This window comes from Neopelma chrysocephalum, unplaced genomic scaffold (genome assembly GCF_003984885.1).
Source record: "Neopelma chrysocephalum unplaced genomic scaffold, ASM398488v2 Primary Assembly neopelma1_26b, whole genome shotgun sequence".
Classification (NCBI taxonomy): Eukaryota; Metazoa; Chordata; class Aves; order Passeriformes; family Pipridae; genus Neopelma; species Neopelma chrysocephalum.
This window is the reverse complement of record NW_020897696.1, coordinates 2,245,220-2,262,121: the sequence shown is the minus strand read 5'-3', so window position 1 is coordinate 2,262,121 and position 16,902 is coordinate 2,245,220.

Below are 16,902 nucleotides of genomic sequence, written 5' to 3'. Positions count from 1 at the left end.
GATAAGAAAACATTTTAGAAACACCCACAGGATCCCTTGAACAGTATCATTAGACATTTGATGTGAGATATTATATTTATTTTATTATGAAAATCATTTGGGTTACATAACTACCTTGAGGCACTGACCAAAAGACGGTCTCTATTCAACAGGTCACCATGCAGGTATTTGACAGAGGGCAATCCTTGTGCCAAAGGACCTTCAAAATAAATGATACTTATTCTGAATTTGTAAAAAGGGAGTTGCTGAAATGGCTGACACAAGCCCGTGCTGTGCGGAAAATGAGATGACTAACTCAGGGCATATATCTGTACAGTATAGTGATGTGCAACCTTGTTGGGCTAACCTGAACACCAGAACAACAACACTGAGCAAAGGCATTCAGCTTCCTAGATCCAGCTCAGCTGTGCAGGCAAAACTCAGCAGAAGGCAGCAGAGATGGGAAAGGGAAAGCAGCAGGGCCACAATGCAAAAGCCTGGTGAACTAAGCTTGCTGCTTCTATATCAGCCTATTGGATGTGGGATAGGTCGGGAAGAGCGAAGAAAATGACAGTACTACTGCGATGTTGGTCTTGGTGTCCTAGACATCCCATGAATCCTGACTGCCCTCACTGGTGGTGGCAGCAGCAGCAGAAGTCTGCTGGGAAAACAGGCTAAATAGGCAGCTACTGTGCAAGCTGTAGCAGCCTGCTGCCTTAGACAGTGACATGCTTTGCTGTTGCAGTGGGGCCAGGAGGAAGCAGTCCAAGCAGAGAGCTAGTTGCTTATGCTTGTGTTGGGTTCTTCAGCACCTGTTCTCTTTCTTTGCAATGCAGAGCAGTGCATTGTGACACAGGTGAGATACCAGCTGTACCTCAGCACCCCTAGCCCAACTCCTTTCACCTGTATAGCTCAAAGATCTACTCAGTAAAACTTGCCTTGTGGTCCTCTTCACTCAAAAGGGACAGTTCTTGGTTGAGTATTCCGTACGGTGATTTTGTAAGCTGAAGTTGCCTCCCATGGCTGTAACTGAGGTATATGGTCCTTTGTTTCAGTTTTGGTTTTACTAAGCTGCTTTACTCACCAATCTTATCTTATCTTGTTCATGAAACTTTAACTGTAATGCATTTGTTTCTGCTTAAATGCTTTTTTGCAAAATGCTATTTTGTTTCTGCTGCTTGAAATTATATTTAACAGTATCCAAGCTAAATTTATGCACGCGCATTTAAAGAAGGAGCCCTAGATATAATGCATTTTTAACCATGTGAAATATATTAGTAATGGTACTTACAGAAAGAAAAGAAAAATTATTTTGATTTGCATTAGTTCCATCTTTGCAGTATGCAGATAAGTACCATACCTTTGACAGTGTAACTATATTAGGTTTGCCTCAAAGCTAACAGTTAGCAAGCCTAGTGCACAACAGCCATAACTGGTGTCTTGGGTAAGAGATGTAGTTGTAGCAGGAGTTCCACGCACTTTTGCGGCTCCCACAGTTCATAATGGTCCATGTGAAAGTAGCAGAGACGGAGCACGATAAGCATCACCCTGACTGTAACACTTGAGGAATGGAGTATTGTTACCATTAGCAGAAGTCATAAGGAAAGAGGGGACTATTATAACGGGGATTTGACCTTGCCCTGTTCCCCCCCGCCTCTAGAATTGTCTGAGAAAAGGAGAGTGTGCTCCTTTGTTCTTTTTTTTCTCCCCTTTGTGTGTGTTTTCTGTGTTAGAATGGAAGAAGCTAAAGGCAGAAATGCGTCTAAAGGTGGTTCAAAAAAATGTTAAGGAAACAAAGACTTCTTACAGTGTCATAATAGTAACGGTAATGAGAAAGGATGTGGTAACATCTCAAACAGAAGACTATTATTAACTGTAAACCAACCAGCAATCAGATGTGGGGCCAGCAGACATCTTTACTTAGCTAAAAATAAGCAAGCTGTTGTCTTTAGTTTTTCCAACTGGATTCAAACAGTTTGGGGGCATCGATAGAAAAATGAAGCATTGTGCTGGCAAAACAGATGATGTGCCACCAGCACGGCACTTGTGTGCTGGTGGTCAGGACGCCTAGCTACCCACCTGGTTCCTTGCCTGAGAAGGACCCAAGCAGGGACCTTTCCAACTGCTGTATCCTTGTATGCCACTAGCATGGGCAGCCCTTCCTGCACTGAGCTGGGTCTTGCTATTCAGGAGAGACTTGGGAAGACTGGAGTGACAGCAGAGGGCTTGGGGGGTTGTAGGTGAAGTTGGGGACTGTTGCCTACCTCACTGGAGGTCTCAAGCTTTAGGCCTGACCAAACTCCGAGCTCTCTGCTTATACAGCCTTTAACCTCCATGGGTGCTTTACTGTATCCAGTCTCCAGTTGCTGACAGTTCACAGTTTGTTCATTAATAGAAATGCCTTAGCCTTCCTGGCAAGCCCACACCTAACCCTACCTGGAAGGCAGGAATTACACATTTTGGTAGTGAAGTCCCCCAGGGGCCAGCCCAATAGCTGTCTGTGAAACAGGAGCAGGATGTGGTCCTGAGAGCAGGGTCAGCAGCTGAGAACAGTTCTTCCCCAGCCAGTTCCTTTGGATGTTGCCTTTGGCCCAAGGGTGTTCCTGTGGGGCAACATGTGCTCAGCAGGAGGGAGGTGAATACCCTTGCTTTTCTGTGCCTACCAGCATTACCATCAGGCTACTGGCCTGGGCTCCCAGGGGTACAGTGTCTGAGCTTGCATCCCCTTGGGTGGCAGGAGGAAACCAAGCAAGGTTTCCTGCATCCTGGAATGAATGCAGTCAGCTTCCATAATGACAACTGTGTGTCACAAAAAGGAAAGCTTGGATCTTGCACTCTTGCACTCTTTCTGAGTGAGGTGTGAGCTGTGCGTGCATAGCAGGAAGAGCCACATGCTGGGGAATGGAAGCCAGAGGAGAGGGGATACTGTTGTGGAGAGCTAGAGGAAGGGGAGAGATTTAACTCCCACCTCTGTCTCCAGCACTACTTACTGGACAGTCTCTTGAGTGCAGACATCTCCTCTTCCATGGGCTCTTGTTTTCAGTGCCATTCTGGGGCACCTGAAATAAGGGAAGAGGTGGAAGGACAGTTTGCACTGTCTAATTGCAGGCATCTCACTTAGCTCTGAATTGCACATGGGTAGGCACCTTTCAGATATCTGAACTTGCCTAAGGAAATTCTCCTGAGTACTGAAAAGCACCACATAGGGAGCCCAGTGGCTCATGAGGAAGGGGCTTGTCCCTGGGTTCGGATTTCCACACGTGAATAGCTGATAGACCACAGCTTTGGGTATCTTGGGTTTTTTTTGTTGTTTTTTGTTTGTTGGTTTGGTTTGGTTTGTTTGTTTGTTTGTTTTTGGGTTTTGTTTGTTTTTTTAAATCTAATTTTTTTTAACCTATTTTAGTTCACAGTTTTTACAACATGGGTAATTTCGTGTGTTCCTGTCCTAGGGGGCGTGTTAGTAGATTAAGTACAATTAGAGTTGTGGGGCACATGGGTCCTGTGGAAAGAAGATGCAGAACACAGAGATACTGCAGAGAAAGCCACACATTTCTGGCCTTTTCTCTGAGAAAATACTACTTCCACTTAACATCATACAATATAGTTCGCCAAGCAGATACTTTCCCCCTGAGAAAATGTAAAGCTATAAAAATAGCTGTCAAAAATGTAAGGTCTGGGTTGAGGCGAAACACTTGCCATTGTCAGACAGGAGCAACTTTGCATGCCTGTGTAGAGTGAGCTGGGATCCAGACCTTACTATGAAATATTTCTTGTATGGGAGAGCATTTTTAAAATCCTCTGAGTCCAGTTCATCACTGTTTCAAAGAGAAGAAGCTGGATTCCAGCACATTTTATCAATAAAGGATCATATGTACTCAGCAGTGTGAATTTTTTTTTTTAATTGCTTTACATCATCTCTGGGGAAAGTATTTACCTCAAGAACTATTTTGCCAGATGATGAGTAGTACTTGTACTTATTTCATTGTGTCCAAGCCATAACTTTGCCTCATTTGCATCTACCAACTAAATGGTTTAATTAATTTTGCGTTGTGCTTACTGACTAGTTTTAATTAGCAGTTAAATCAGTTCAGTTAACGAAAAAACTGTAGGTGTTTACATGAATACAAATCATGATGGGTTCTCAGGGCTTGATTCGAAAAACAGTTCCACACCATTGGTGATGAATTTCTGCAGGCTTTATGCAGGAACTGTGCGCTTCTCCTCTCCCAACAACAAAGGGTAGGGCTTTATGATTCATTAACTGGCCCAGGCTTTCCTTTTCTCTTTCCTTCCTTGCTGATGTGGAGAATGAGGAATGGAAGCAGATCAACTCAGGTTTCAATGCTTCTTTCTTAGGTCATGCACTCAGTACTCATGCAAGAAAGGACAAGAATGTCTTTGGACTAGTGTTTGCAACTGCGTCTCCCTCCAGTGTCTGATTCCAGCCAGTATGGCAGCTTGCAGTATTTTTAGCCACTTATTTTTCTCTTGGCTGGATGTTTTCTTATATCTGGCCAGAGCAGGAGTCATGACAAATGGATTTTATGAGAAGCAACTTCTACATTCTGCTGTCAACCAGACTGGTAATACAAGTGCAATGCTATGAACATGGTATAAGGTCTTATTTCTGTTTTCATTGGTCTTATGTATGTTTAAAGGAATTAATCTTGGAAAAGCTCTCCTTCTGATGGTATTGAAACAGATGCCAATGAGTACTTTATCATGACTTATTTTGAATGAGAGGTGTAGAAAAAGTCAGGATCAGTGTTACCTTACTCTAAACAAAATTCACACACAATTTGAAAGAAAATCTCCTGATCATTGGTATAAAAGCTGTCATCTGCCTGTGCTTAAATATCTATGTTTGCATGGTCTCCTGTGTGTTATTATGTTGAGCTCTTCCCCATAGGCTGTAATAAAGTCTGTGCTGCATCCACTCTTAAAGGCAAGGTACAATAGATGAGGGTAAATTTATCCTGAGACTACAGTTACGTTACTCAGCTTTCCCAATAACCTTACCCAAAAGGGAAGATCAGAGACAAGAAGATAATTGGTGAGATCATCAAGAAATTACTTCATAAGCCCAAGCTTTTCATTTGAAGGAATCTGGCAACCTGCCCTCTTAGAATAAGGTGTTATTTCTCTAGTAACTGTAGATCAAAGTCACCAGGGATAATTATTTGAGGAGCTAAGTAGGTAAGCAGTTTGGGAAACAAAAAAGAAAACAAAAAAAACCCCAAACTCTTGGAGCCTGAAGAAAAATTAACTAGAATGCATGCTGTCTGTAGTTTTGTGCTAAACTTAAATTTAATTTCACAAATGTAATTTCATAAGCTATTCATCAGATGTCTTGTTGAGGGACTCTGTGCCAAGCTCATGTGACACAACTCTATTTCCAAGCCTCGAAAGTGGAATAACTCTTTCATGTTTTTCCCTGTGCTTTACCTATCCCATGGAAAAGGAGCCCAGTCCCATCCTCATTCGTGGGCACTCTGCCTACAAATCCCAAACCAACAAGATTAAACTTCTTTTGTTAGTGATTCCAGTCTCCAGTGCCACCCATCTGACATTGTTTAGTGGTGCTTACTCTCCGCATGAAGAGAAAATGAGGTCATATAAAGGAAACCTGTTTCTCTGCAATTTTGAGAAAACATCTTGCTCATCCCATGAACCTGAAAACGTGTTTGTGTTTGGGATGTACATGAGTGATCCACCAGCAGTAGGCTCCCCTTCTGATATGTCCTCCCATGCTGACTTCTTCCTTTAGTGCCATCCTGTTATGTGTTCCCGTGTCGGGCATTTACATTAATCAACAGGTGTCATAAGGAAGCAATGCCTACCTAGTGCAGAGCCTGCTGCTCTCACAGCTCCCTTCACACTGGTCTTGAAACGTCAGGAGTGTTGAGTCATTAAAAAAACAAATTCATCTTTCAGCCAAAAATTAAAGACCAATAGTTAGGGGACCTAATTCTAATGTTGATTGGCTTCAGTAGTCTGAGAGAAGAAATGTCATCCACTGACTCTTAGTTTTTTACTGATTTTTCTATTTGTTTATTTAATTGTTGATTCAGGAGCTGTGTGGATATAGGAGGAAAGTGTTGTTCCTTTATCTCACTAGAATATAAATAGATGCTTTTTGGAGCTGCTACTTTTTAAATTCATAATTTCACATAAATTGTGAAGAACCTTGTACTGCATAGTTGCATCTCTGACCAGACATGTATCACCTGGTACTTGGATTTTTTTGGTGTTACAAAGCAAACTTGTTGTCTAGAATATATCACATGAGGGCACTGCATAGCATCATTTACAATGATGCAGGAAGTTGAAAAGAAAGGCTCAAACAACTTCCAAAACTAGCAGAGCTTTAATAGGCCAGCCTTTCATTATAAGTGAATTCCTAAATGTTGAGCACATTCTTTCAGATGTAGACAGCTAATGGTTCAGGATGCATGTGATGCGCTTGTCATTACACAGACATTGATAAAAATCCTTGAAGCTACTTTTTTCCCAGAAAGTTCACATGAGTAGAGGGGAGGGCAAAAAAAGACTTCTCTTCAGTGTTTTCTTTTATGTCACAAGAAGGAAGGTCATGTGTTTTAGTTTATCTGATACATTCCAATAAAATGATTTTCAAAGGGACAGGACAAATAATGACCATGTTACATATGGTGGCTAGTGCACATCAGATGAAGCTACTTTTCTCATACACAATATGTTTGTTATTTTGCAAGCTGGTTGTAATTCATTTAAAGTGTCTTTTTGTTTAATTTTACTTAATAAACTAATATAATGGCCCAGTGAAGCCTTTATGGATGCTACAATTTTGATGAATTATTTTAGTCTCCATTTTCATTAAGAAATCAAAAATGCATGTCATTCTTACACATAGTTTCTATTAAATAAAAAAAAAAGAAAAAAGATATTTAGAGAACAAGTCCTTCAATCCAGGCCACATTATTTTTTTTGTAAATCTAGATGCCAAGGTATGAGCTAGAAGAGACTGATATATCACTTATTTTATGGATGACATTTAAACTTGCTTACATAGTTCTGTATAATGCACATACTTTTGTTCCTGACAGAAAAATATGCTGTCGCATTAGACCAGTGTACTTTAGACTTGACATTTGCATAGGCTGAAAAAGTTGTCTTCCTTTACAGAGTCTCTTAAAATGAGGTCCTTCTTGCTGTCTAGTCACTAGAGATTTTCATTAGTGTCCTGACACTTTGTCTCTCAAGTTAGTGCATTTATCACCTCCCTTGTCTTTTGAAAGGTGATATGACATCTCTGCCTTTCAACAGTGTAACAAAATGACAAACGAAGCCTTAAGCTGGCCTTTGTATATCAGAGAACTGGGGAGGAGGAGGAGGAGGGAAGAAGGATGCAAAAATAACCACCCCAAAACAACAGCAACAAAAAACTAGTTCAGCACTCTGCTGCTTAATTATCAGCCAGAGCAGAGAAGCTTAATAGTCCAGCAATGGGTGGAAGGATCTTCTCAGCATCACAGGAAACAGTATGCAATTAGTCAGGGTCAGGATGCCCAAGATCAGATTTGCTTAAGGCTAAAGAAAGACAGAGCAAGGCTACAGCAGTGTCACAATCTGCAGCCCGGTTGTTTCCCTACGGCAGGATGCCTTTTGCTTCAGTTTCTAATTAAACAACCAGGCAACCAAGCGTATCCACTCCTGGCTTACTTGGGCACAGCTTGTTTTGCATTCAAGAACCTGGAGTTCTTGGGAGGGTATTTTCTAAAACAGGGGATTAAACAACAAACATAACTATTAAAAGTGGTGGATACAACAAATAGTTGTCAATACAATGAGAAATCCTGAGCTGATCTCCTAAAAACCCAAAAAACAACAGCAGCAACAACAAAAAAATCCAGCTTTTTAGTTTCACTGTCCTAGAATTATTGTAAGTTCCTCAGAGGCACGTTAATGCAGCCCAGACTTTCCTCTCTGGTGCAATATAAGCCCAAGTGACTCTGACTGTGGTCGGTGAGAGAAGCCTGGGGAGTGAGGGTGTCAGCGAGGCAAGCACAGAGTGATGCTGCTTTGGGCAAGGCCTTCCTTCCACACCTGAAAACCTGCCCTTCCTGAGATAGGTGGTGTATTTCTGTCTTTGTGTTTAAGGTACCCCAATGGACCTTTCCTCCCTCAGTATGTCTAAGGGTCTTTTGAGTTCATTTATACGTTTGACATCCCAATCATCCCATTGATAAAACTGTGTCTCTTGAGAAGAACTTTCTTTTTTATGCCTGTTACTACCAGTCATGGACCCTAGGTTATGGAACATAACATGCACACACATGTTATATATATGTGTGCGCCTATAAATTATACATAAAAATATGTGCATATATACTATACACTTCATATAAAAGGAAAATAACCTATGTTAATTTTCTTTATGACAATCATGATTTTATGAAATTTATTCCAACATTTTAGGTGTCTCTTTCACACGTCCCAGATTATTTAGTCTCTGCACATAAGGAGGCAATTTCATGCTTCTGATCATCTGCACTGCTCCTCTCCCTACTGTTCCAGCTCTCCTACATGCTTTCTGGGATGTTCGTTATCTAGAAGCAGATGTAGTATTGGACACAGCACAGTTATACACAGTGACATATGGTTTTCCCATATGCATTATTTTGGACTTATCAGCAAAGCATTCCATCTGCCATTTTTTTTACCCAGTCACTCAATACCATGATATCCTTTGGCAGCTGTTCACAGTCAGTTTGATGACCACAGATCATTTTGTATCGGCCACGATCTTAGTCACCTCATTGTTGACCCTGTCTTCCAAATCATTCATGACTAGGTTGAACAACAGATGTTCCAGAGTAGGTTTGGTGGGATCCTGATATGTCCCACTCCTATTTGTCCCATATAATGTGTTCATACTACTGTAATCCAATACATTTTCTCTATCAATAAAGCAAAATTAAATATTTCACTATAGAATGTATGAACTGTTCATCATCGTTATAATGGTCTTATTTGCAAGTTGCTAGCCTTTGAACTATTCTGCTATTGAACTATTGAGCATTATTCCTGATGGCCTGTTTCTTCCATGTCAAGACCCAGTGTGCTATTTTATTCTCACAGAAAAATTCAGAATCAGAAGATTTTGGACTTCAGATTAAAGCAAGACAAATTCCTCCTACATGTGGCACCATGTAAAACTTAATGAATATTAGTTGATTTGGGGCAGAAGGTGACAGAGGTATTGGAAAGTAACTTATTGAAAGACTTTCCTATTTGATATTAAAGGAAATAACAGCATTCTGGAGTATCCTATGACTCCAGAAGAAAAATATTATGTCATACGGATATTTCCTGGAGATGAGTTTGGGGCACAGGTGGTCAAGTGTACTGCTCTTCCATTAGACCTATGGATCTTGAATAGGTGGAAATGGAAACCTGCATTTCCTGACCACAAGCAGAGGAGACAAAACCTCTTTAGGCCAGAGCCACTACTGTGTCTCAGCCTTTGGGCTAATTTGTGCTTCTGTTTACTTCTTATACATTGTTCTGGTCTTTAGTATGTATTTGGTGATCTGGTAATACTGTACAAGAACAGTGATCATCCTCCTAATGGGCAGCATCATAATTTAAGCATATTTATATTTGTACTAAAAGACCATAGTCTCAAAAGATAATCTAAAAGATGGTTATGTGATAGATTATCCCTGACAGGATTTAGGAAAATGTCACGTATCAGACATACAGGCCAACAGCATGTAACGGGACTGCTGCCTCTGGCAGCTTAATTCTAGCAGATTTCTAATCATGTGTATTTCAGGATGATAAGAGGTTTGCACAAATTATTTATAGCTTTCTAGGGCTCCTCTAGACCAGAATGAAAGGCACAGTTACTTGTATTCCATATTTGAGGACGTTTTTTACCAGCAATCCAAAAATTTTCTGTGTTAGCCCTTTTAGTCTTCAGAGACCACCAGGCAGATGTGACAGAATTGTTTCCAATGTGAGGTTCTCACAGATTTAACAAATTAGGTGACACTATGTATTTGCCCTTCCCTGCACCAACACCCCCCCCCGCCATCAACACACTGTTTGGCGATCACACTTTAACCAACCAGCACATTTGTACTCATATTATTCTTCTTGCTTTCATATCATATTGACAGAAAATACAGTTCTTGGGATACGTTGGAGTTTTGACTGTGTTTCCTCCAACGTATTGCTAGGAAAAACAAACATACGAGAAAAACTTCCCCACTTCAAACTGGTGCTTCATGCTGACATTTCTTCTAATTTTCTTTGCTTTGTCTCTTGATATCAAACACATACCACATATTCAAAAAAAGGGAGAGGACGAAAGAGGAGAAATCCCATTCTACCTGGAATGTCTGTTTTCAGAGTAGACTCACCTTCTAAGGACAATGGTACAACTCAACAGCTCCTTGCTCTGCCAACATTACAAATGTTTCCAAAAGCTTGACAGGAGAGTGCTAACTTATGTTTCTTTTTTTTTTTCTTTTTTCTTTTCATGCAGCTTCCAGACAAGCTTGGGGTTGCAGAATTGTTTGTAAGCTCTTAGGTCTTGGCCTGCGAACAACCTCTTTGCCCAAACTTGCTAGTGAGCTGAATGGCTTAGCTCTCAAGGAAAAAGATACAAGCCCTCATAGGAGCCCATAGTGTGATTAATTATTGGAAAACCTTTAGACTGGATTCCTTCCATTTTGTGGCTTTCTGATCTGTTGTAGATAGGCTTGATCTTGTCCTTGTGGAAAACAGAGGTCAAAGACTTCTGCTGTCCTTGCTGGCATGTATTGCTTTAGCTGGTGAAACAATATCTGCAATTTGCTCAGAACACAGGATTCACCAGCTAAAGCTACTGGTTGACCATGGTCCTTATCACATTTCTGACAGGAACTGCTAGCAGGTACTTCAGAAACTGATGCAAACAACGTAATGCATCTAGCCAGATGGGAAGTAGCATCCAATAGGAAGGGAGATTATTTTCTAGCAATTGTTTTGATCAACGTGTGCCTTGAAACAAACAATGCAATTGTCTTGTGCTTCAGAATAGTTACATCTATGGTTTTCTCAGAGGAGCTTGATATATTTTCCTGGAAGGAAATTTGTCACATAATCAGAAAGAGAAACAATTCAGAAATGAAGTACAGTATATGGTGAGTTCTTTAAAATTCACTTCAATGATTGATAAGGATTGAGTGGGGGAAAAAAAGAAGTATTCTGAATTAAAAAATCAAAGCTGTTTTTTAATGGGAAAAAAATTCAAAGATATTTTTCATTTTTTCACTGTAGTTTGTGATCAGGAGTTGAGTTTCATCATGTGTTGCCACGTGCTGTTTCACGAACATATCCGAAAGTACTAGACAAGCATGTGATTACTTCTATTGACCTGCATGTCATAGTGCATGAATGGCTGCTCTGTTTGCAATGAGTCTTCAGATCAGGCTTGGGTGCATTATCTAATTGACTGTCTGCTCGTGCCCCTCTCTTTGGGCCCGCTGTACTTGTACTCTCTTTCCCCCACCAGTCCATACCCCTTCCTCAGATCTTTGTTTAGAAGCGTATGAATACGAAGCTGCTCTTTGTCTCATTAACCAAACTGTCTGAGCTTCTTGGCTGGCTTCTTGTTACATGACAGTTTTCATTAGACCATAGGCATTTGGGGACTATAAATACACTAGGTCCTCTGTGGGGCAAATGGGCAACATTTTTAGCTGCCTTTTAATTGGCTCCAAGGAATTGGGACTGGCATTTTGCTTTATTGAACTGACTTTGAAAATGCGTGACCCTTTTTCTAGTCACAGTTTTCACATGCTCAAAAGTACAGGCTTCAGCATCTTCATCAGTCATTTTTCTCAGTCTCATTAGGGCAGGACCACTTGGAAGGGTACAGGATATAATTAAACCTTCGTGTTCAGGCCTCTCTTGCTGAATCTGCTTCCTTGGTATTTTTCTTCAGGTATTACAGCCTGTCTGCCTGCTCCAGTTTGTCCACCTTGTCCTTTACACAGGCCTGTGAAGAGCAGGCACATGGTAACAAATTTCAGCCCCGTTATAGACCTTGGTTTGATTGGAGGGAATGACCTGAGGCAGAGGTTCTTCAGCTTTTTGTTGTGCACAAAGTCATGATTTCAGTGACCAAACATGTCTTTAGGGACAGAAAACTAATGGAGAATGCGAAAGAACTTTTTAGACATCTTTTACTTAACTGGTAAAATTAAATGCCCTTTTACTCATGATTTTATTCATGAATAAAAGTTCCTATAGAAGGGTTATACATTTTATTTGGTCAATATTTCCTAAAATATTGAAATTGCTTATGCTGTTCTAAATACAAATTATACAAAACTACATAAACCTGATGTAACTCATGTTTTTAGACTTTATAGCTACAATAATATTGCTACCCACATGTAATGGAACACCAGGATACATCTTTTGATAAATCAAAGGCAGTAGCCCTGTACCAGTGAAGTAATAAAGCTGCTCTGTTACTAAAGAGGAGGCTTCAGCAGATCTTTGGGGATATTTGCACTGTTTAAAAATCCTCATTCACACAACAAGCGTAGGCACCTGCTACGCCAACCTCCTTGAGTCCCCCGACTTGGAGAGCGCAGGGGAGATGGTGAAGAAGGCACTAAACCATAAAATTTATTTGTAATTCAAGCTGTTTTCAGGCAGAACTGAGAAGCTCAGAACGGGTAATACAGCCCAATTTTGGCATTTTTTCTTAAACAAATGACATATCTGATATTGTTGTCAGTACTCTGCCAGCTCTGTGTAGAGGGGATGCTGTATCAGCACAAAGAACACAATAAACCATACAATAAGACTCAGCAGGCAGAAACATGTTTTAGTGAGTGCAATTTATTCATACAGTCAAGATGCCTCCTTTCTCCAAAAAAATATCAAACCAATACCCCAGACAACAATAACAACAACAACAAATTATTTAAAAAAATAAAAGGAAAAAAGAGGAAGCTATACTAGGCAGAAAGTTGGGCTTTTATTCTCCCTCGCCTTAAGAACTTAAAAATAAGGGAATTCTTCCAGGATACCAAAATTTGAAGTGGACCTGTTTCTCCTCTCACCCTCTTCACACTGGCATGATTGGGAAGCTGTATGTACGTCCTTTTTGAGGGAAGATTGCATCTTCTTTGCCACTACTGTATTGCAAACATTGTACAATGGAAGCATTTAGAGGTCAAGGCTCACTCATGCTAAACTCCTGGATCATGTGAAGTCAGTGACAAAACTTCCACCAATGCTGAATGTCTCAGGATTTTGCTGAGTTTTTACTCAAGCAGAATGTCATTGAAACTCACGATTTGCCAGAGGATAGACTTAGCATGATTCAGAGGTTGTTCCTGGACCAGGAAGGTTGCTACCCCAAGTGTGTAGTTTTCTGCAGCTCTCTTGTGACTATTTTGCACATATGGATGAAATATAACTCTTAGAATACACGTCTGTGCATTTCTCACTTACCTATGAACCCTGTGGGTCAAGTGTTAAGCACCATACAAACTACAGCCATAAATAGAGTGGAAAGTGTTCTTAAGAGAAATACTCTTTCTCCCTTATTCCCAACTGAGTGATTCTAGGAATTGTGGTTTGGTTTTTGTTGTTTTTTTTCAGTTTGGTTTGGTTTGGTTTTTTGTTGGTTTGGTTTGGTTTGGTTTTTTTCCGCCCTGAATAGCTGATAGTTTTCTTGATCGGAATGGAAGGGAACAGCCATTTCACTCCTTTGACCTTATTCTGTGATATGTTCCGCTCAGTGTGCTCACACTGATTTCACTGAAATCGTATAGACATTTCAGCACCCAGACTACATTTAGAAGGAGACTTCTCCATGGATCACCTCCAACATAACATGATGTTGGTAGGATAAAGAGTTCAGATCATAAGCACACATCTGTTTTCCTGTGATATCCCCCACCCCCACCCCTCAGCTTGCTCTGTTCATAAAAGCAAGGTTTATGAATTTGCCTGTTAAAAATATGGTCTGCTTTTCCAATGCTCTAGTTCTACTTTCTGATTCATACGGAAAATATGTTGTGACAGTGCAATATGTACTCAAGGTTATTCTTACTGGTAGTAAAAAGCAGATTATTGCTGAAAACATATGGAATCCTGCACATATGAGCATCTCCTGTTGAACTGGAGGAGGCAAGTGGAAACAAATGCAAGCAAACTTCAGGAGAAGAGTAGCTACAAGTTGTTTCTAAACTGTGCACAGCAAGAAAGAATACCGTTAGGCTAAAGCAGAGAAAAGTTGGAAGGAAAGACAAGATAAAAAGTACATTAGCACGTGTGTTGTCTTGGAGGTGGTATCCTGACTCAGTTACAGGTACATTATATCCTGAAAGATTCAAGACTGTGTGGCATGGAAGAGCCTGTGTCACACCCAATAACAAATTGATGAATTAGGAAATGGAAACAGATTCAAAGTGTTATACTTAGTTCAGGGAATACATGTGTGAGGTAAAACTCCAGCCTGGCAAACAGAACAAAGTAGGCAACCAACTACTGATCTTTTTTTTTTTTTTTTATCATGTAACATATCCCTGGTTTCACCAGATGCCAAGGTGGGGGAAGATGCCTTGTGGGGAATGGCATTGCACAGACACCCCATGGCTCTTTCTAGAATTTTTCTGAGATGCATGCCATTTAGGGTCCTTTTTGGTTTATAAATAGAATATGAGATGACAACCATCTCGAGGCAGTGAAGAAGGGCTGTCAGTTACACTGAAAATTTAGTTGTTTTGAGAACTATAAGAGAGAAGATGCAAATGGTAGTTCTAAGAGTCTGGGGGACCCTGAACAAAAAGAAACACTTATTTGGTGAGTGATTTCTTTCCCTTCAGCAAAGATGTTGAAGATCCCTTTTTAGCAGTCCTCTGTAGAAGGTGTATGATCATCCTGCAGCTGGGTTGCTACCAAATGATCATAAAAAACCATGTGTCCTGTAAACGAGGGGTACTGCCTGAAGTGAGAGTCTGAGAGTCTCTCCTGATGCTTTTAGCACTTTTAGAAATTGCAGATGAGTGCGAAGCCAGCAATGTTCAGATTTCCTTTGTTATCTTCGCTACTTTAAGTGAGAACTAGCAAAGTGTCTTGAACCCAGAGTTATTTACAAGGCTGAGCCAGAGTTTATCTAACGGCTGCAGGACAGGTCATTCCCAGCAATGGAACGACCAACAATGGAAGCTAGGGTACCAGTACCTGTACCTGGTATTCCTACAAATTTTTCAGGTGACTCCAGCAGGAATACTTCATGCCTGAGACAAAATCCACAGAATCCAGTTACTATGTTCTTGTCAATGGGCTCAGGATAGGTCATTTTGTGTCTGAATACCCTATGCAAGAGCACATGAGTTGCCAAAAAAGACATGGTGAGTGCTGGGGCTGTAACCTTCATGTCTGTGGAGGTTTTGTAATGGACCTTGCGGGAACCCTTGCTAAACTCTCAAGACAGTGGCCCTAAGGCAAGCTGCCCTACTGAGCCTTTATTTGAAACAAGGCTAGTGCTACTTTTTCTACCCGTCTGGACATGGGGATGCATCCATTAAAGTGTGTGTGGTGCTCTGCTTCTGAGACATGGGGAACAACAGAGAAGTTAATAAATAAACACAATTAAAAGCCAAATCAGGTCTCTCATGAATGCATTGTTTTCTCTCTTTGCTCAAATTCTTTACATTCCAAAATCCTGTTGGAAACTGTGAGGCAAATGCACAATAAATGCTGTGAGCTGCTTTTTGGGCCATGCTTTTTCCATTTCTATGGCTATTTGAAAAGTGTATGAATGCAAAGCACTTTTAAACACTAAAAATCAATACAGAAGAAACAATAGAAGCACATTTATTCTTGTTTCATTCAATGTCAGTGTTGCTGAGTTTTGCCTGACCAGATGTTACAGAGTTTCAAATCTGTTCAACCATAGCTGTTAACAAAACTGTCCTTCTTTCACCAAAATTGAAAAAGATACATATTTATTTTAGAAGATGTCTTTGGGTTTTTTAAATATAAATGAAACAAAGATGCAATTTATCCATTTCTAGCGCTAATACTCATGATCTCTGAAAGTAACAGTGACGAGGCTTTGCGTGTGTGCTGTTTGCACACTATTTCCACAATTATTTACAGTACTGAATGCCCAGTGTCCAGTTTCAACTCAGTGTTACTGCTCCTGCCACTTCAGTGTTTGGAGGGTTTTTCTTTAATTTTTTCTTCCTTTCTTTTTCTTTTTTTTTTCTTAAAGAACACATGTTCAAAATAAGTAACGATTTTTCAGACAGAGGCTGGAAAAGCTTAAGCCTTTCCTCTCTGTGTGGTAATTTCCCTTCTCTTTCTTTTCCCGGACAGAACTGACAAGCAGGCATTGTCCCTCCAGTGAGCTCTGCAGTATTACTTTGACCCTAACCCATCAATCTGCCTCAATTGGATAATGATCTGTAATCACTTTCTTTCAGGGGAGTCTATAAATTTGCCAAGGCTCCATTCTTCTCTGAAGGCCTCCTTATGTTCACTCCCATTTTTGCAAATGCTCTCTCTTTTACAGCACTAAATAGCCATGCACATGGCCCTTTCTGTTCAGAGGCACCAGGCTGTTGATTTTCCATGGCTCTGCTCTCCAAAAGGAGGCAAAGCTCTGCATGCCAGGACTCGGCAGGGTGCAGGACGAAGCCACACCACTTCAAGAGCAGCCGCTTTTCTCATTAAGACTGACCCATCATTAGGCTGCTTTGTGCTGGCCCTTGTAATCGATGAGAGGAGTGTGTAGTGTGAAAAAGCTAATAAAGATGAGCATGAGGTGGTAGAGAAGGGGCTTAGGGGAGCAAAGACACTAACCCCTATTAACAGAGAAACCCTCCTTCCCCAAAGCTTAGCCACATGAGTGAGGGGTAAAGC